At 43.4% G+C, this 20,492-nt stretch overlaps 1 long non-coding RNA gene across 2 annotated transcripts in view; it reads left to right on the top strand.

The window, feature by feature from the left end:
* Window positions 1-18,882, top strand: part of LOC137547035 (uncharacterized) — a 79,570-nt gene extending 60,688 nt beyond the window's left edge. Inside the window, exons 3-4 of one of the 2 annotated variants that reach the window (XR_011026443.1) lie at window positions 14,051-14,361; window positions 18,622-18,882. This is a non-coding gene — a long non-coding RNA (uncharacterized lncRNA). Of the gene's footprint in view, window positions 1-14,047; window positions 14,362-18,621 lie in introns of both variants that reach the window. The other variant, XR_011026442.1, reaches the window with a different exon arrangement.
* The last annotated feature ends 1,610 nt before the right edge of the window (window positions 18,883-20,492 follow it).

Raw genomic sequence — 20,492 nt, 5'->3', positions numbered from 1 at the left:
CCTTTGCCTGATATTACAATAAATCTTAACAACACTTCTATATCATCAGTTCCCAAAGCACGGTGCTGGGGGGTAATATTTGATTCTTCTCTCTCATTTACTCCTCACATTAACTCCCTAACCAGCTCCTGCCATTTCCAACTGAAAAACATAGCACGTATCTGACCGTTTCTCTCCCATGACACAACCAAAATGTTAGTACATGCTCTTATTATATCTCGATTGGACTATTGCAATATATTGCTTGGTGGACTTCCAACTAACCGACTAGCACCGCTCAATTCTGTACTGAACTCTGATCTCTCCTCTCGCTCTTCCTCTGCTGACCCTCTCTGTCAAGCTCTTCACTGGCTACCAATTAATGAGAAGATTCAGTTCAAACTCTTAACTCTAACCTACAAAGTTTTCCACAATCTCTCTCCCCTGTACATCTCCTCACTAGTCTCCAGATACCAACCCAACCGCAATCTCAGATCTGCACACGAGCTTCTTCTATCCTCTTCTACAATTACCTCCTCACATTCACGTGTACAAGACTTCTCACGTGCCTCACCCCTCCTCTGGAATGCCCTTCCACAACACATCCGCCACTCTTCCACCTTTGAAATCTTTAAACGCTCCCTCAAAACCCACCTTTTCCGACAAGCATATTCTCTAGCTTAGGCCATGCACCCACTAAATAACCTAATTACGCACTGCCTGTACATATACTGTATACTTCCCCCACCTCTTGTTTCCACCCCATTCCTTCAGATTGTAAGCTCGCAAGGGCAGGGCTCTCACCCTTTTGTGTCATGGAATGTTATTAATTTAATTGCTTGCACACTGTTAGACATTTATACATTTTAGTCATCATGTTACCGTATATACTCGAGTACAAGTCGATCCCGTGTATAAGTCGACTCCAATATTCAACCCTCTTAAGCCGGAATTTTTTATTGACTCAAGTATAAGTCTACCCAGCAAAGTTAATGGCTGCACTTGGGGCTCAGGAGGGGTTAATGGCTGCACTGCTTACAGTATTTCAGTCATTAACCCCTCCTGTCCCTTAAATGCAGCCAATACCTCATCCAGGCTCCCCAAATGCTGCAATTATTCACTCTAATGCAGCCCAGTATTTCTCCCCTGCCCCTTTCCTTGTTAATTGTTGTAGCTAGGACTTTCAGACCTGTGTTTTCTGTGCATTTCCTTTCCTCAAAGTATCACTTACTACAGGGTAAATTGCTGAAAATGGGAACGTCACTATTAGTACACACATAACTTGGTGTGGTCAGAGTTGCCTGTGACTCATGTATAAGTCGACCCCTATACTTTTATGAAGTGAAACAGACCTACATTTTTAGACTATTTCATACTCCAACTACCCATAAATCTAAATCCCACCCTATCCTTCGCTCTCTCTGCCTCCTATTACTCCTTGCTGCAGGTGACATTTCACCAAACCCCGGACCCTCTCTGCCGGTTCGCTCCTCACTCTTGCACACTAATCGCACTGCTAACAGCCAACCACATGCACACCGAAACTGCCACAACCTTATTAATATTCCTCTTCTCCCCCCTCCTCCCCCACCTATCTCTGCTGCTCTCTGGAATGCCCGCTCAGTCTGCAACAAACTTCCTTTCATCCATGACCTTTTCAATTCCAACGCCTTCACCTTCTTTGGGGTCACAGAAACATGGCTGACGCCTTCTGACACGGTCTCACCTGCCGCCCTCTCTTATGGGGGATTCCACTTTAGTCACACGCCTAGAAGTGGGAATAAACATGGCGGTGGTGTGGGCATTCTTTTCTCTGATAGATGCTCCTTCAAGCCACTCACCCCCATTCCTTCTCTTTCTCTACCTTCCTTTGAAGTCCATGCAGTCCGTCTATACTCTCCCTCTAACCTCCAGATCGCAATAATCTACCGCCCTCCTGGCCCTCCTTCCTTCTTCCTAGATCACTTCTCTGCATGGCTCCTCCAGTTCCTGTCCTCCGATATCCCTACCATCATTATGGGCGACTTTAACATTCATGTTGACACCAACAATTCTGCCGCCACTAAACTTCTGTCACTTACTTCCTCCTACGGCCTATCTCAGTGGTCCACTGCTCCAACTCACTCTAATGGTCATACACTTGACCTCATATTCACTCGTCTCTGTTCTATCACTGATTTCACTAATTCTCCTCTCCCGCTCTCTGATCATAACCTACTAAACTTCTCTCTCTCCTCCTCTCTTCCTACCACCCTGCCTCAAGCACGCTCATATACACGCAGGAACTACCGCAACATAGACATGCAATCTGTCTCTGATGCCTTGGCACCTCTCCTCACACAACCATTCACTGACCCTGACTCAGCAGCTGCACACTATCATTGCTCAATCACGCAAGTCATGGATGAAATCGCACCCCTCACCAATGTCCGCCCGCACCGTGTCAGTCGCCAACCCTGGCTGACCAAAGCTACTAACCAGCTAAAGGGGTGCTCTAGGGTAGCTGAACGCCGTTGGAGAAAAACTAATACTAATGAGGATTTCATTACTTACAAAAAAGAGTTGAACAAGTTTAAAACCGCTCTCTCTTCTGCAAAACAATCATACTTCTCCTCCCTCATATCCTCCCACTTGCACAATCCAAAGCGCCTGTTCAGTACTTTCAACTCCCTTCTCCGTCCACCCCCTCCTCCTCCTTCTTCATGCTTATCAGCTGAAAAATTTGCAACATACTTTACAGATAAAATTGCAAAAATCCGTAGTGTGTTTTCCACGCAGACATCAAACTCCATCTCCACTCCTCTTGTTGACTGCTCTCTTTCCAGTTTCTCTCCACTCTCTGAACATTCGCTCTCTTCCCTTATCTCCAAATCCCATCTAACCACCTGTTCTTTGGATCCTATCCCATCACATCTCATTCCACAGCTATCCACATCCCTCATCCCTGCCCTAACATCGCTGTTTAACCTATCCCTCTCCTCCGGAATTTTTCCATCCTCACTCAAGAGGGCTGTTGTAACACCACTACTTAAAAAACCATCTCTAGACCCCACCGAACTTGCTAACTACCGCCCAGTGTCACTTCTTCCATTTGCATCTAAATTACTTGAACGCCACATCCATGCTGAACTAAGTCAGTATTTATCTGCAAATTCCTTGCTCGATCAGTTCCAATCTGGCTTCCGGCCAAACCACTCCACAGAAACAGCACTCACCAAAGTAGCTAATGATCTCCTCACAGCTAAATCCAAAGGCTATTATTCCATACTCATCCTTCTAGATCTGTCATCAGCATTCGACACTGTCGACCACACTCTACTCCTACAGATCCTTTCATCTATAGGAATAAAGGACCTCTCTCTCTCCTGGATATCTTCCTACCTGTCTGGAAGGTCTTTCACTGTTTCCTATTCAGATCAGGCCTCCTCTTCACATCCTCTGTCTGTAGGGGTACCTCAAGGCTCTGTCCTCGGTCCCCTCCTCTTCTCCATCTACATGCACGGTCTTGGTAACTTAATCAGCTCATTCGGTTTCCAATACCACCTATATGCAGACGATACACAACTGTACCTCTCGGCCCCAGACCTTAACTCCCTCCTCACACGGGTTCCCGACTGCCTGTCCGCTATCTCCTCTTTCATGTCCTCTCGCTTCTTAAAACTCAATATGAATAAAACTGAACTAATACTCTTTCCACCATCCCTGTCCACCCCTTTGCCTGATATTACAATAAATGTTAACAACACGTCTATAACATCAGTTCCCAAAGCACGGTGCCTGGGGGTAATATTTGATTCTTCTCTCTCATTTACTCCTCACATTAACTCCCTAACCAGCTCCTGCCATTTCCAACTGAAAAACATAGCACGTATCCGACCTTTTCTCTCCCATGACACAACCAAAATGTTAGTACATGCTCTTATTATATCTCGATTGGACTATTGCAATATATTGCTTGGTGGACTTCCAACTAACCGACTATCACCGCTCAATTCTGTACTGAACTCTGCTGCTCGACTCATTCATCTCTCCTCTCGCTCTTCCTCTGCTGACCCTCTCTGTCAAGCTCTTCACTGGCTACCAATTAATGAGAGGATTCAGTTCAAACTCTTAACCATAACCTACAAAGCTCTCCACAATCTCTCTCCCCTGTACATCTCCTCACTAGTCTCCAGATACCAACCCAACCGCAATCTCAGATCTGCACATGAGCTTCTTCTATCCTCTTCTACAATCACCTCCTCACATTCACGTGTACAAGACTTCTCACGTGCCTCACCCCTCCTCTGGAATGCCCTTCCACAACACATCCGCCACTCTCCCACCTTTGAAATCTTTAAACGCTCCCTCAAAACCCACCTTTTCCGACAAGCATATTCTCTAGCTTAGGCCATGCACCCACTAAATAACCTAATTACGCACTGCCTGTACATATACTGTATACTTCCCCCACCTCTTGTTTCCACCCCATTCCTTTAGATTGTAAGCTCGCAAGGGCAGGGCTCTCACCCTTTTGTGTCATGGAATGTTATTAATTCAATTGCTTGCACACTGTTAGAAATTTATACATTTTAGTCATCCTGTTAAATCAAATTGTAATCAGCAGTGCTGTATCTTGTATCAGTGTTCATATTTCCATGTATATCATTGTCTGTATCATTATGTATCCCTTGTTTGTTTTCTTACATTGTACAGCGCCACGGAATATGTTGGCGCTTTATAAATAAATAAATAATAATAATAATAACTTATACTCGAGTATATACAGATAAATCAAATTGTAATCAGCAGTGCTGTATCTTGTATCAGTGTTCATATTTGATGTATATCATTATGTACCCCTTGTTTGTTTTCTTACATTGTACAGCGCCACGGAATATGTTGGCGCTTCATAAATAAATAATAATAATAATAATTATTATAATTATTCAGGTTGGGGTGAGCATGTGAGATGTCCCACAATGCATTACTGCTGAATATGCAAATTGCCCATGGGGGTAGAAGAACAGTGTTATATTTAAAATTGTACAAGTATATTTAATGTCTGTAACTGATCACATGTCCATGATATGATATATGTGGACTGTAATGTGCATTATTTTTGCCAATATAAAAACACTTTGTGCACATAACAGTGGTAGGTTGGTGGGGGAAGAAATGAGGGGGTGGGGGGAGGGGTTATTGAGGAACCACTCATCACCTAGCATTTTTAGTGTGCTGCGTGGTATAAAAAAAAAATGATAATAGCGTAACATATAAAACACCATTATCAGTTTTTTGATTTTTTTTTTCATCTGCCATTAAATGAAAACTGATTCCAAAAGTGAACAAAGACAGCTGTAGAATGTAATATAAATGAAAAGGATTGAATTAAATTGACTTAGAGAGAACACACTTATATACAGCCAAACTTTTTATTTATCAGGTGTGAACAGTGTGGCACAAAGTGCTGCACATAGAAGAGTATTGTATTTGATATTTTATAATGGTGTCTCAAGAATGAGGTCAGGTGGTCTTTGTGGTGACGTCATATAACCCCAGCATACGTTCTGCAGAAGAATAGCACTGAGTGGTCTAGTCAGTATGCTGAACTGAAAGCTGTCATCAATTAAACTGTACTCAAGCTGAAGCTTGTGTGAAAAAGGAAATACCTAGGAAGATAGAAGCCTCTGGATCCTGTAGAGGCTTCCTTCAGTGTTCCTCATTAACGCTTGTGGATCCCCAAATATTTCTGACAATGGCTTATCGGAATCTGTACAGGGCCGCGCTCCTCTTCAAGCATGAGCATAGCCGTACTGTGTGATTCGGATAAAAATGCTAGGTGATGAGTGGTTCCTCAATAACCCCTCCCCCTACGCCCTCATTTCTTCACCCACCAACCAGCAGCGTGCTCATGCTTGAAGAGGAATGTGGCCCAGATCTTCTGGATGGTCCTGGCAAGAGGCAACAGTAGCAAGGAGGACCCAGGAAGCCTATTAGGAAGTATCTCCTGTTTGACAACAGGGTCTGCTCAGGTTTTCTTACAATCGTCAACTGCCTGCAACCGGGCAACAAGAGAAACAGAGAAATATAAAAACCTCTAAAAGTGTTGGGAATGGAGGACATTAGTTAACAATGCACTACAGTATAATGCTTTAAGTCATCATCAACATTCCTCCTTGGAACTGCTACTGGGATGTGGTAAAGCTGAGGATATCCACTTGCTGGCCAAGCAGCAATAATCATGTGTTACTGCTCACAGCAAAGACTTGCTCCAGGCTTCTATTGGAAGTGATTACACATGGTTTCTGCTGCTTGGCCAGCAGGTTGATTTCCTCAGCTTTTCCACCTCCCAGTCCGACACTGCTTGGAAGCAGTCCCTTCAGTAACTGACATTACATGGCATGCAAGCAGAAATGTTGGCATCATACCTCTTTTGGGAGCATACTTGTAGTTCTTAACCTTTACTCAAAGAGAACATACATTTCATTCAGCTACCAATTTAACAAGGGAGCAACAAACGGACATACCATTTAATACAAATAATGGCATAGAAACAGGAGAGCTACAACCCAGAGCCAGGCCACAATGGCAAACACATTTGTTTGTGAGTGTGTAGGGAAAGGTTAGACTCTCTGACCAGATTTTACTGCTCTGATCCTCCATCCCTGAAACTTCCAGCTTTCACATTATAGCCACAAAGATCCATAGTGGTCCCTGGGAAAGGAAGAGGCGGGAAAGCCTCTCTAGTGGCAATAAAAACTTCAGGCCCCTTTCACACGGGTGCATTGCGTTACCCTGTTTTTCCGCAGGGTAACGCTACATCAATGAAAGTCTATGGGGCATTTCATACCTTGCGAGGTGCGACGCAATTTGCCAGAAGTGCCTGATTCACCAAAACAGGGCGTTGTAGGGCAACATGAGTGGCGACATGCAGCAAACTAGAAGTCATGTAAGTCTATGGCGACACAGCTTATTAAATGTTATTTGGCGTGTGCGTTGCAGTGCGCATGCAGGGAAGGGTATTTTTTCAATACACTTCTGTGGAATTCGAATTTCGGCCACAGGAAGTGAGCACTAGAGACCCCATTTCCTGCTTGGCTTGCAGTCAGAAGGGGGATTGCCATGCATTCGTAATCCCCGAAGGCTGGATGCATTCATCCCACTGCACCGCTTTATTAATACCCGTTAGCGGTGTGAAACCAGACTCAAGCGTTTCCAACTCCTTTCCGCATGATTCAAGGCTAAAATGAAATGAATCCTGGAATTAAGCTTGAGTGTATTTATATTTTGCCTTTAGACTATTATGTAGAGCAGACTCAAGAGGGTAAATTTTTCCATGAGTACTTCAGGAAATATAAATGTCATTGCTGAATACACTTTCATAACTTCTGGTTGGTAATGTTAGATACAGAAATGTTATGCTGAAACTGAATGGTAAACAGTGTGATCTGTGTTGTCGTGCAGCTTTGTTACTGGAAGCTTTCCAGTGGAAAGACTCTTTGTCAGGACATCGGAATGCTCTTCTAAACATGATGGCATAGTAATTCATTTGGTTATTATACCAACAAAATTAGTAGTAATGTGACTGCACTCTCTGTTAGTAGCTTTAAATCGACGTGCCCGGCCAACGATCCAACAGCACTCCGGATCAATCAGCAATACAGAAAGGAAAAAGCCGGCACCGTCTATTTCTTCTGCTCTTTTATAGCTTACAGCATTGATATATTCCAGCAAATAATTGCAACGTTTCAAGGCTGCACGCCTCTTTGTCAAGCTTAGCTGGGAATTACAATAACACAATGCACTTGCTAGGTATTTATACTTATCATGGATGGCAGCAGCCAATGAATTCAAAACATCTTCACACCAATCATAATGATCCTAAACTCACGGACCTGATGGGTAACTTACATGCTGCTAACCTGATTGGACGCAAAGTCCTAGAACATCCCATCTAGCTTGCCCCTCCTCGCCAGACGACCCAGATCCTCCTTTGCCCGCCTCCCATTGCAGTGACGCCATCTCCTCCACGTACGGCGGACCTGATGGGAGCCCTGCATGTCATCACGCCGTGGGCGGCGCCAAGCAGCGCCGCATCAGCGCGTGGAGGTGGATACTGTGGGGACGTTAGCGGGGTGAAGGCCGCTTGACGTCACCAGATGGAAACTGGGAGGACCCGAGTCGCCGGCCAATCAGGGCATCCCCATACGTATGCTGCATATACGCCGCATAGGACATATACCAACACTGCTAAACCGCAGCATCACATAACACATGGCTGATCTGCATAGATATACATAGACATTACAATCTTTCATATAGATGTGGCCATCTATAGTGCAATAGATATGCTTAAAATAGATGATAGGAGTAAGAAGGAAGGGGAGAGAAACAAAAGGGAAAATAGAAGGAGAGAAGAGGAAAAAGAAAGAAACTAGAAAGATAAAAATAAAAATAAAAAATCATAAAAAAGAACATCATACAAGAAGAAAAAGGGGGGGGGGGGGGAAGTACCCCAAAATCTAATACCCAGTGGCAGCATAGATGACATGGTGGCGCACCACCTATTGAGGGTACTAGCCCAAAGGACTAGATGCACATATATATTAATACAAATCCATATACTTTCAGAGCCAATCAGTACCACATGTATTGTAAAGGCTGGGCACAATGGAGCTGTCTATAAGAAGGGCAACAGATCCAATTCTCTGTTGAGTTCCCTCGGCTCCATTGTGTCCAGCCTTTTAATCCAATACTCCTCCCTCCAGAGCAATTTTTTTAATCGGTCGCCCCCTCTCCTTAGCGGCGTCACTTGCTCTAAAACTATAAATCTAAGTTGACTAACATGATGACCTGCATGTACAAAGTGGTATGCCACTGCCTGATCTATTAGTCGTTCTCTGATAGCATGTTTGTGGGATGACAGTCGTTTCTTTAATTTCTGAGTGGTCTGACCAATATACAATAGGCCACATGGGCACTTCAAAGCATAAACTACATAATCTGAATCACATGTATGCCATCCCTTAATTGTAATTTTTGTGCCCTGGTGGGGATGTAATAAGTAAGGGCCCTTAATAACTGAGCTACAGTGGACACAGTTAAGGCAGGGGAAAGTCCCCTTCCTATTGGTGCGTGCTGATCCAACGTCTATGCCGGTATCAGCATGCACCAAACGATCTCTAAGCGTGGGTGGTCTTTTGTATGATATTAGTGGGGGGTTCCTAAACTGCTCTATATCGGGGAAGCTATCAGTCAGTAGGTGCCAATGTCGTCTTATAATCCTAGATATGCTCTGGCTATGTGTATTATACTTAGTAACAAAAGGGATACGATTGTGCATCTGTTGTCTATTTCTCTGTCCCTCACGTGGTCCTAAGGCTCTAGTACGTGCTTTACAAAGAACATCTGTCGGGTATCCACGATTCTCAAATTTATGCTGCATCTCATCAAGTCTCCTCACCCGCACTTCCTCATCCTCAACAATTTGCTGTATCCTTTGAAATTGGCTAATCGGTACCGAACCCCTAGTAGCCCTCGGATGAAAACTCCCGTAATGGAGAAGGGAGTTGACATCCGTGGGCTTTACATAGAGGTCGGTACACAACTTGTCTCCACACCGAAAAATCATTGCATCTAAAAAGCTCACCTCTTTTCTCAGAGGAGTGAATGGTAAGTCGAATATGTGGACACTTACTCATCAACTCATCAACAAAGGTCACCAGGGTCTAATGTGGCCCCGCCCACACGCAAAAAACATCATCTATATATCTATGCCACTGTTTGGCGTATTTCTTAAATAATTCACTGGTGTACACGAACATTTCTTCGTATACCCCCATAAAGATGTTTGCATAGGATGGGCCACATTTGACCCCATAGCTGTGGCCCTGACCTGTAGATAAAAAATCTCATCAAAACGGAAATAAGTAAACTGCAGAACGATTTTCAACAAATCACAAACAAATCTGATCTGTGGACCTGTGAAGTCTGATGCGGTTTCAATTATATATTGTAAAGCCTCTACACCCCCATCATGTGGGATGGAGGTGTAGAGGCTCTCCACATCCAGCGTAACCAACAAACAGGGTCCCCCTAGGGGTTCCATATTACGAACAATATTCAGAAACATTTGAGTATCTCTTAAATAGGACTTTAGCCCTGCTACATAGGGCCTCAAAACCTGATCCAGATATTTAGCCACTGGGGAAAACACTGACTCTACCCCTGCCACAATCAGGCGGCCAGGGGGGTTGTCTAACCGCTTGTGAATTTTAGGGCAGACATAAATTGTAGCAGGTAGAAAGAGGGGGGATCTATTTATTTTTATATTATTACCTGGTCAGCAGCTTTAAATAGAGGCGCTGCTGACGCAGGTTTGTTAAGTAAGGGCATTTTTCCCTTAGTTGTAATGTGTAATGTGTGGGTAGGCAGAGCTGATGGCTGAGGGAAGGTTGCTAAGCAACCAGACACACAAGCAGGGGAGCCATTAGGGAAGATATAACAGCTTTTTTAGGGGATGAGTTGGCAGTTGGAGCAGACAGGAGAAGGGGAAAGATGCAGCAGGCCAGACGATGCGATAGCTGACATTTTGGGAGAAAATTACTGAGCCATGATGATTCTTCAATCCTCCATAAGATAAGCCAGCCATCAGTCCTGTAAAGCTGACAAGGAGTGGGAAAGCCAGGAAAGAGAGCCAGACAGAAGATAGCCAGTGATTCTTGACACTGAAGTGTTGGAAAAGAAATCGTTTAAGATGACACGTATGAAATGTGATCAATGTGCTGATAAATCAGCATGCCACAAGAAAGATTTTTAAACATTTTTAATTACAGTAAATTTGGCTCTGGTAATATCCCCCACTTCTGAAGCGTAGTGTTAGGAGGCTGAGAATTCAGAATTATCCTCCCTACTGTGATGAATATAATCTCACTTGTATTTTGTTTTGATTTTTATAAGTGGCCTGAATGGTTGCTGTAATGGGAAAACAGTTGTGTTATGGAAGACAGAAACTGCATATTACCCATATACTAGGCCTGAGACTAAGAGATAGTGAGATTGTGAGGAAAGTGAATCTGCTTAAGGAAATGAACTACTGTCCTGTCTGCTAGAGGCCTATCTTAACCTCTTATAGCTTTCTGACTTTACCAAAGTAATAAATGCAAGAAGCCATTTTGTTTTGGTTATTTTATGTGTGGTGCACAAGATAGTGCGAAGTTATATTGGAAGAAATACTTACCTATGGGAAGAGTGGTCCGACTGGATTCCTGTAAAAGAAAGGAGAAATGATTAATATGTCCATTTACCAGTAGTGTTGAAAGATATAGAAGAAGTACCTGTTAATAGACTGTTTCTCTGGCAATAGACTGGTCCTGCAAAAGAACAGAAGAGATTACATACAGGAGCGGCAGAAGCTGAGATTTATAAAGAAACTGTTGTGTTTTTATTTTTTTGCTGTTTTTTTGGGCAAGCATATTGAGTAGTTTTGCTCATAGGAACAAGTGACGGAGTTATTTTCTTCTTATTATTTAATTCTAGTAACCTTATTAATTTACTAAGAATTTAGTAATTCACTAACCAATTTTATTTCTTTTATTATTTATTATTAACTTATTAACCAACCAATTTATTAACTTCTAACCATCTAACTTATACATTGATTATTCTGGCTTTTCCTAAGAAACGGCTGAACTATTGAACAAGAAAAATAGCCAGAATAATTGATCAGACTGAGAACAAAAAAACAAGAGTACTCTATTTACTATTGAGTTATGAAAGATTTTGCTGATCAGCAAACTTAGAGGTTAAAGTACTATATAGTGGTTTTGTCAGGGAAGCATTAAACTGAAATTACTTTAGTACTCAGGGTTTAGGAAATCCAAATAAGGTCCATTTTTCATTAAAGTGGGTGGGAACGCTGAGAAAATACTTACCGGGTGGGAAGGTTATGTGTTATTGTTAACCAGTTGTTTTCCTCCTAGCTTCCGGAAGTGTTTTATAGAAAGAAGACCAGAAGATGATAAGAAGACTGTGATATTAGAGATTGTGTTGTTTGTAATTCTCATTGGTTACATGGAGTAGAAAGTGTATTTTTATCTTTTATTTTGAATAAAACTTTTGAATTTTACAACCTGCATTGGTGTTTGTGGAGTTCTCCTTCAGTTGGCTGTTTGAAACAGTTTACAATAGTACAGGAGTAATGGAGTGTTCCTGAATAAGAAATTTAGCCAACGTTTCATCAATGACTTTGGTCTCTACTGCTACAGAGATAATCTCAGCTATATGTTTCTGAATCTCAATCAATGGATCACCCTTCAATTTCTGATAAGTAGATGTATCAATCAGGTTAGCAGCATGTAAGTTACCCATCAGGTCCGTGAGTTTAGGACCATTATGATTGGTGTGAAGATGTTTTGAATTCATTGGCTGCTGCCATCCATGATAAGTATAAATACCTAGCATGTGCATTGTGTTATTGTAATTCCCAGCTAAGCTTGACAAAGAGGCGTGCAGCCTTGAAACGTTGCAATTATTTGCTGGAGTATATCTATGCTGTAAGCAATAAAAGAGCAGAAGAAATGGACGGTGCCGGCTTTTTCCTTTCTGTGTTATTATACCAACAAGAAGAGGAATGAGTGAGGAAAGTAACCTGGTGAGGCTCCAACAAGCAGATTCAGGCAGAGAGGCTACAGAATGAAAACATGAAGTGGGAAAAACAAATGTCCCAAAGCAAAAGAACATAAGGCTCTTCAGGAGTACATATTACATAAACAATAAAACACCAGCTTTAATAATAATGTCTTAAGATGATTATAATAGAAAAATAAGACATGCAAATTGTATATGTAAATAAAGTTAAAACCTTAAAGAAACACTGCAACAACATATAGTAGAATGTAATAAATCATTCACGATACCTAGTTGAACGTTAATTATCCTCGTTTTAGCATCAGAAAAATATATGTTTATATTACTGTATATTGGTGTGTGACCCCCTCCCTCCCAGTAATATCTAGCCTAGGCTATTTAGTTATCTAACCTTCTCCCCAGAGCATTCTGGGAGACAAAGTGTTGTTTCTGCTTACTTCGGAAGTCACAACAAACAAACATTTTGCAGTGATGCTCCTTGCCAGTAGTAAAGATGTCGATACCTGTGATAGATTTAAGAATGTAAATCAGGGAGAAGAAAGGTTTTATAATGGGAAAACATTAACTAAATCATTTATAAATTGATAATGTAAAATATAACCACTTTTAATCATTAAGTTACATTCAGTAAAGTTACACTTTAATTCAGTTATCTGAAAAAAAACACACATTTGATACACACGGTGTAAAAGTCCAGATTTTAACAGTTTCATATGCATTGCCACTCCATAAACCTTCCAGTGTTTATCAATTTGCCATAACATGGTAAACAATTCCTGATTCATGTTTCACAGCCCAGGGCTGCTTTCTCAGAGGCTATGAAGCAAAGTCAAGAACATACACCAAGATACTCCAAATATTAGATCATAGTAGATCATGTTCAACAAAATTATCATTTGGTCAGATAGAGGCAAACATCCTAAGGTGTATACAAATACCACATGGGATACCAAGTTTGGGTGCTGCCATAGGCGCCAATACTAATATAGGCTGTGGTGGGAAGATTAAATAGCAGATGCCAGGGCCTCCTGCTGTGCAGACTGTGGTTACAGATACTGAGTGCTAGCAAGCTACTCGTAATAAATCAGAGTGCAATGACTGCTCAATCTACCAGTGCTTCCACTGATGGTATTATTGGTATAATTGCCCAGTGTTTGTACGTCCAGTTTTGTTCGCTCATTGTTGACAGTGATAGAAGTAAATTAAAAAAACAACAACAACAAAAAACCATTAGCCCTAAAATCTAATGTTATACATAAGAAATGGGACCCCCCTTGACTAGAAAGGAGTACACAAAGCCGAATGTGGTTCTCTATGTAGAGCTGCTAGCCCTGGCAAGGGAGGTCATAAAATAATAACATCTCTGCTAGCTGCTAACTTACTACACTTAACATTTGTATTAGTGTTGTGAAACTATAAATTATCATCTTTCCTCCAGCAGCTCTCCTTCAAGTTGAAACTGACAGCTTGGATGTGGGGACAAGATAGAAAACAGCAGTAAAAACAGCGATGAGAAAATTGTCAGCACGATCCCTGGGGACCCGCCTTGGAACCATTGTTTGTGCTTGCAGTGTGATCCAATGCTGGAAACTATTTATGTGACTTGGATGAACAACAATAAAATGCAGAGCACAGTTAGCATTTGAGATAAAGGCAGCATTTAAAAATCAGGATTTACGTCAGGAAGCTGTAAGGATGAAGCAACAAAAAATAAATAAACAGGTTTTTCAAGATAACAACACTTAGTAACAGGTAACCATCACTCATTAAGATTTCACAGTCATAGGGAAAAATAAAATGTATGGTACATTTACAGATTTAGAGATAATTATTCCGTTTGATTACTTATTTAGCTTTAGTGGAATGTATAATGTTTATACAGTAATATATTCATTTTATTTACTTACTTGTCATGTTTAGCAGTACAAAAAAACTCTTATTTTTTTAAGAGGAAAATACAAAATACAAATTAAGGTTTCATATGTTTAGGAGCGCCACCTGCTGGTATGATATAAATGGCTATGTTATTAAAGTACCGAAGGCCAAAGAGGTCTCAGGTTTTATACTTACCTGGTGTTTCCTCCAGCCCGCTTGAGGCTGCTCCATCCCTCACCGTCTCCCTGGGCTGCTCCTGTCGGACAGCTTGGTACTCAAGCCCAGCTACACACACTCCTCCATCACGCTCCCGTGGACAAGAGCGTTGTGCGCCTGCGCAGTAGGTAGTAGTAGCTACAGGAAGGCTAGAAGACTTCGCTGGAGGTTTGGCTAGTATTTTATGGCTTGCAACCCCCCCAAAAACCCCACAAACCAATCCCTGTTATCCCCTCAGGCATGCCAGTTAGTTTAGACTTCCGGTTGCCTGAGTTCCGCATAACGGGGACTTTGCTGTAACGGCATTTTTTTCTTTTCCACAGAGATCACATCTTTTCAGGCATTGCCACTTTTGGATATTGCTGCTTTCCTGTTATTTATGGGTAATATAGTGTAAAGGTGGCCATACATCAGGAAACTTGATGGCCGATCGACCATCCGACTCGATTATTAATCGAAATCGGATGAAAATCAGTACCGCCAAGTGCATGCCCAACTGAGAATGCACCAGTTTCAGGCTGAAATTGGTCGCATTAGTCGATTGGACATGCTGCAAGATGTAGGGCCTACTTGCTCGATTTGGTGCGCGGAGGTAACAGCGAGCGATATCGGGACGAGTGACAAATGCGACAAAACCCGCCTATCTACCTGCATGCACATTTTTTCAGCAGATGGACTAAGTAAATGCCACTCAGTAAGTGCTTTTGAAAATAAAGAAAACCCTGAGAATGTCCTAAGAGGAAATGGACTAGTCTAAAACCTAAAACCAGATTTGTCAGATTTTTACTACCTAACGTAAGTGGCAGCAGCATAGAAGAAAAGTATAATGCTTTTTTACTTTGAGTCAAATGTACTTATATAAATAACATGCACTTAAAATTCTGTATTTGATTGGTCCACTTTCAAGCTGCATACATTTCCATAAAATTAGCATAATAATTAGCAGTGACTTGGAGTTATTTGCATCCCATTGACCATCCCTAACTTTGTTTCTAACTGTAAAATCAGTACTTTTTGATGCAAACTCTAACATGCTGACTACCCAGTAAAGACCGATTCACAATAGCAGGCAAAATGGTCCGTTTAGCGGACCGTACCGGACCGGATCCTAACAGATCCGAACGGATCCAATGTTAACCAATAACTCAGTTCACATTGCTCCATTATAGTGGATTTGTTTGGTACGTTCCACCGAACGGACCGCAAGTTTGGGGAGGATACGATAATTCCGGAGCGACAGATGCGTAGTATTGACCACAGACCAAAGTAACAGATCAAAAACTGATGCCAAAAAAACCTGATCTGTTTCATGCAGGGGCGGACTGACTCATGTGGCCCCCGGGCAATAGGAGATTATGGGGCCCTGTAAGAGTGTTGCCAACCTTTCACATTATTTTTTACTGACAAAGATATACAAATTTACTGACAAACGATATTTTTTTTTACTGACAATACTGTACTGTCTATAGGTGTCCCCAGTATAAATAGCCAGGTCTATAGGTGTCCCCAGTACAAGTAGCCAGGTCTATAGGTGTCCCCAGTATAAGTATCCAGGTCTATAGGTGTCCACAGTCAGGGCCGGCCCGCTCATGAGGCGGGGTGAAACTTTTGCCTCAGGCGGCAAATTTCCAGGGGCGGCATCCGCCCGTCCGTGCGGGGAGCCGGCCGCCGAGCTGGAGGGGTAGCTGGCAGGACGGGGGTATTGGGCCTAGCGGCGGGGAGGGGGGGTCGGACCCCCCCCCCTCCCTCGCCTGGGTCCCCCGTCCTCCGCTCCCCTCCAGCCTTACATAGAAGCAGCCGCTATTTGTAAGAGGCACGGGCGGGGAGGACTCACCTCTTCCTCGATCCAGCGTGCGCTCCACTGACGTCACTTCCTGCAACGCTGCAGGAAGTGATGTCAGTGGAGCGCACGCTGGGAAGAGGTGAGTCCTCCCCGCCCGTGCGTCTTACAAATAGCGGCTGCTTCTTCTATGTAAGGCTGGAGGGGAGCGGAGGACGGGGGACCCAGGCGAGGGAGGGGGGGGGTACGACCCCCTCCCCGCCGCTAGGCCCAATACCCCCGTCCTGCCAGCTACCCCTCCAGCTCGGCGGCCCCCCAGAGCGCACCCCCCCACCTGTGGCGGCGGAAATTTTTTTTTTGCCTCAGGCGGCGAAAAGTCTAGGCCTGGCCCTGTCCACAGTATAGATAGCCAGGTCTATAGGTGTCCCCAGTATAAGTAGCCAGGTCTATAGGTGTCCCCAGTTTATATAGCCAGGTCTATAGGTGTCCCCAGAATAGATAGCCAGGTTTATAGGTGTCCCCAGTATAAGTAACCAGGTCTATAAGTGTGCCCGGTTTAGATAGCCAGGTCTATAGGTGTCCCCAGAATAGATAGCCAGGTCTTTAGGTGTCCCCAGTACATAGCCAGCACTATAGGTGTCCCCAGAATAGGTAGCCAGATCTATAGGTGTCCCCAGAATAGATAGCATATTCTTCCCAGCAGGAGGGGTGGCAGCGCAGTGAAGGGGAAGCAGCAGGTACAGCAGCGAGGAAGGGGGGCCATCTCCCCCTTCCCTAACCTTGGGGCTCCCCCTTCCTCGCTGCCCCCTCCAGAATTTAGTATTGTGGGCAGCTGGCAGCGGGTGAGGATTTACCTCTTCTCTTCCAGGCACGAGAGGGAGCTCTGAGTGCCGCTGGTCTGGTCTACTCAGTCAGTGAGTAGACCAGAGCAGCGGCACGCAGAGCTCCCTCCCATGTCTGAAACAAGGAAGAGGTAAGTCCCTGCCAGCTGCCCACAATATTAAATTCTGAAGGGGGGAGTGAGCAAGGGGGAGCCCCAAGGGAAGGGGAGGAGACAGCCCCCCTTTCCTGCTGCTGTGCCTGCTGCTCCCCCTTCACTGCTTTTACACAGGACAGGCCCCTACTGACCACAGGCCCTCGGTCCATGCTCGAGTGCCCGAATGGTCATTCCCCCCTTCCCTGGTTTCCTGCATCAGTTTTTACACAGATACATTTTTGATCCGTCCAGTGTGAACCGGGTCTCCAGTGTCTTCCCTGTTCTTTGAGGAACTGACTGGACAACAAGCATCACAGCTTTTCCTACATACTATTTGCAATCAGCCAGTTCTGATACACCCACCTGGTTTTATCAGTCATGTGAATATGAAAAAAATTTCTGCAACAATGCATAGACTTAACTGAGGTGCTTGCTTTTTTCGTTAACAAAACTGTAATTTCATTTCACATTCTCTTGTTCCTTATTCGCGTATGTTTACTACACAGCAGTAAAACAAGACTTTTTTTTCCTTAAAGGGTACCATACAAGTTATGTAAAAAAGAAAATAATTATGCTGTGGGTAGGGTAGTATGAGCTAATACTTATCACTCCTTCCATTCCGCTCAGTCAGCCGCCGATCTTCTGTAATACATCCCGGTCTTCTCGCAAGTCAGACGACTCTACTGCTCATAATCCGGACATACTGCACCGCGCATATGCAGTATGTCCTTTCTGCTCCTCCGTGGCCGCGCATAATGACGTAGCAGGCTGGTAACCCTGCTACCCATTGCAAATTCGTTTTTTATGACATTTGGTATCCTTTAAGAAGCATGCTAAACCAGAAAATATATATTTTATTTGTTATATTACCGATTTTTGATTACAAAATAAAAGCAAATAAAAGCAAATAATCTGTTTTCAGTACAAAGTATACAGTAATTAATAAATAAAACAAAAATGAAAAATTACTACACATACCCTTTATATAAACTTGTGGCTGATTGTGCTTAGACGGGATATCCACAATAGTAAAGGAAATGAATAGGGATATAGTGTACTGTGATGTGGAAAAAAAGAGGCGTGTTGTATATTCTGGATCCTGCTCTCTGGCATTGTTTATATGGAAACATCATCAGATTTAGCAGCTTCGGCTTGTGTCTTGCAGCTTTTCTTGAAGCTGTGAAGCAGATGGTGTGAGGACTTTCAGCAAGAGGTACAGCCAGAACAATAACATCCATAGTAAAACTGACTTTTGGATCACACATCGTTCAAGGTTAAAGAGTAACTCCAGGCGCCTAGAAAATCTCCCATAGAAATTTCTGACATTCCTCCAATTTGGTTCACTTTAAAGGACACCGAGGTGAAAATAAACTAATGAAATAAACAATTGTATCTATCCTCCTTCTCCTAAAATGACTTTTTAAAATATTCCAGAGTTTTATTTTATATTTAAATCTATTTTTAAAGTTTTTACTGTTTTATTGTTTTTGCTCAATGACACATTCATTAAAGTATTCCAGAGCTAAAATCTATGAATTATTGACCCTTTTTATCTCTTTCCTGCTCTCAGAAGCCATTTTTCTGCTAGGAAAGTGTTTTATAGTTGTAATTTCTTATCAGTGAGGGTCACACTGTAGTCTGACCCAGTCCTGACCCAGACAGGAACTGCCACTTACATACCTGATTAACTCTTTCAGGTAGAGAAAGAAAAAAAGGAACACAGCACAGTTATTTGTATGCTAGACACTGTACATACACATGTCTATCTCATCATGTCACATGTCACCTCGGGTATCCTTTAACACTTTTAAATAATAAAACTTACTGATACCTCACAATAGTTTTTGAAATCCAAAGGATATTTTTATTCCAGCCCCACTGAACCATTTTAGCAGCCGGGTAAGTGGGAGGAGTTAAAGTTACCTACTGTACTGAATACCTGATGGGCACAACAGGCACTCATGATCCTTGACGGTAACAAATATTTGCTAAGGCTGGAGTCACACTGACACATTACGATGCATCAGACAATATAATCAAATAGCAAAGGGAATGCAATTATATTGTAACTAGCCGACCCGCGGCGTAGCATACGCCGCATAAGAGGGTAGAGAGCAGAAAGGGGGTATTGGGCACAGCGGCGGGGAGGGGGGTTGGACCCCCCCTCAACTGGGTCCCCCATGTGTGCTCTACCTCCAGCTTAAGCTCAGCAGGAACCCCCCCCCCCCCCCTCACTAGGGTCCCCCATGTGTGCTCTACCTCCAGCTTAAGCTCAGCAGGAAACCCCCACCCCCTCACCAGGGTCCCCCATGTGCGCTCCCCCATGTGCGCTCCCCCTCCTGCTTAAAGGGAAGGTTCAGGGACACCTTGAAAAAAATAAAAATCGATATCCACCTACCTGGGGCTTCCTCCAGCCCGTGGCAGGCAGGAGGTGCCCTCGCCGCCGCTCCAGAGGCTTCCGGTCATCTTCGGTGGCCGACCCGACCTGGCCAGGAAGCCTCTGGAGCGGCGGCGAGGGCACCTCCTGCCTTCCACGGGCTGGAGGAAGCCCCAGGTAAGTGGATATCGATTTTTATTTTTTTCAAGGTGTCCCTGAACCTTCCCTTTAAGCACAGTAGCATCCGCCACTATTAGTAAGAGGCAGCGGGCGGGGATGACTCACCTCTTCCGTGTTCCATCGTGCGTTCCACTGTCGTCACTTCCTGCAATACCGCACACTTTATTGGTATAATTTGCCTTTTTGAAACAGAAGGAAATATGCAATAATTCAGCTATAAGTGAACATTTGTGGTTACCCACAATGCACTGCTACTAAATATGCAAATTACCCCTTTTCCCCCTTGGTAACCAAGCAAGCATCCAGAGCCGCTGGTGTATAGCAAGCATATAGCTTTACATTTTACACAGTCATATCAAACCCACATGTAGACAGCCTGTTTCAGACTTTTGGTCCTCATCAGTACATGGCAGGAATTGATACAGCTGTATGAGATATGGCTTGGACCAGTACAACAGAGGAACCAAGCAGCTCAAGGT

Source organism: Hyperolius riggenbachi, chromosome 1 (genome assembly GCF_040937935.1).
Source record: "Hyperolius riggenbachi isolate aHypRig1 chromosome 1, aHypRig1.pri, whole genome shotgun sequence".
Taxonomy (NCBI): domain Eukaryota; kingdom Metazoa; phylum Chordata; class Amphibia; order Anura; family Hyperoliidae; genus Hyperolius; species Hyperolius riggenbachi.
Note: the sequence above shows the minus strand (reverse complement) of the source record. Positions and strands in the feature narration are given on the sequence as shown.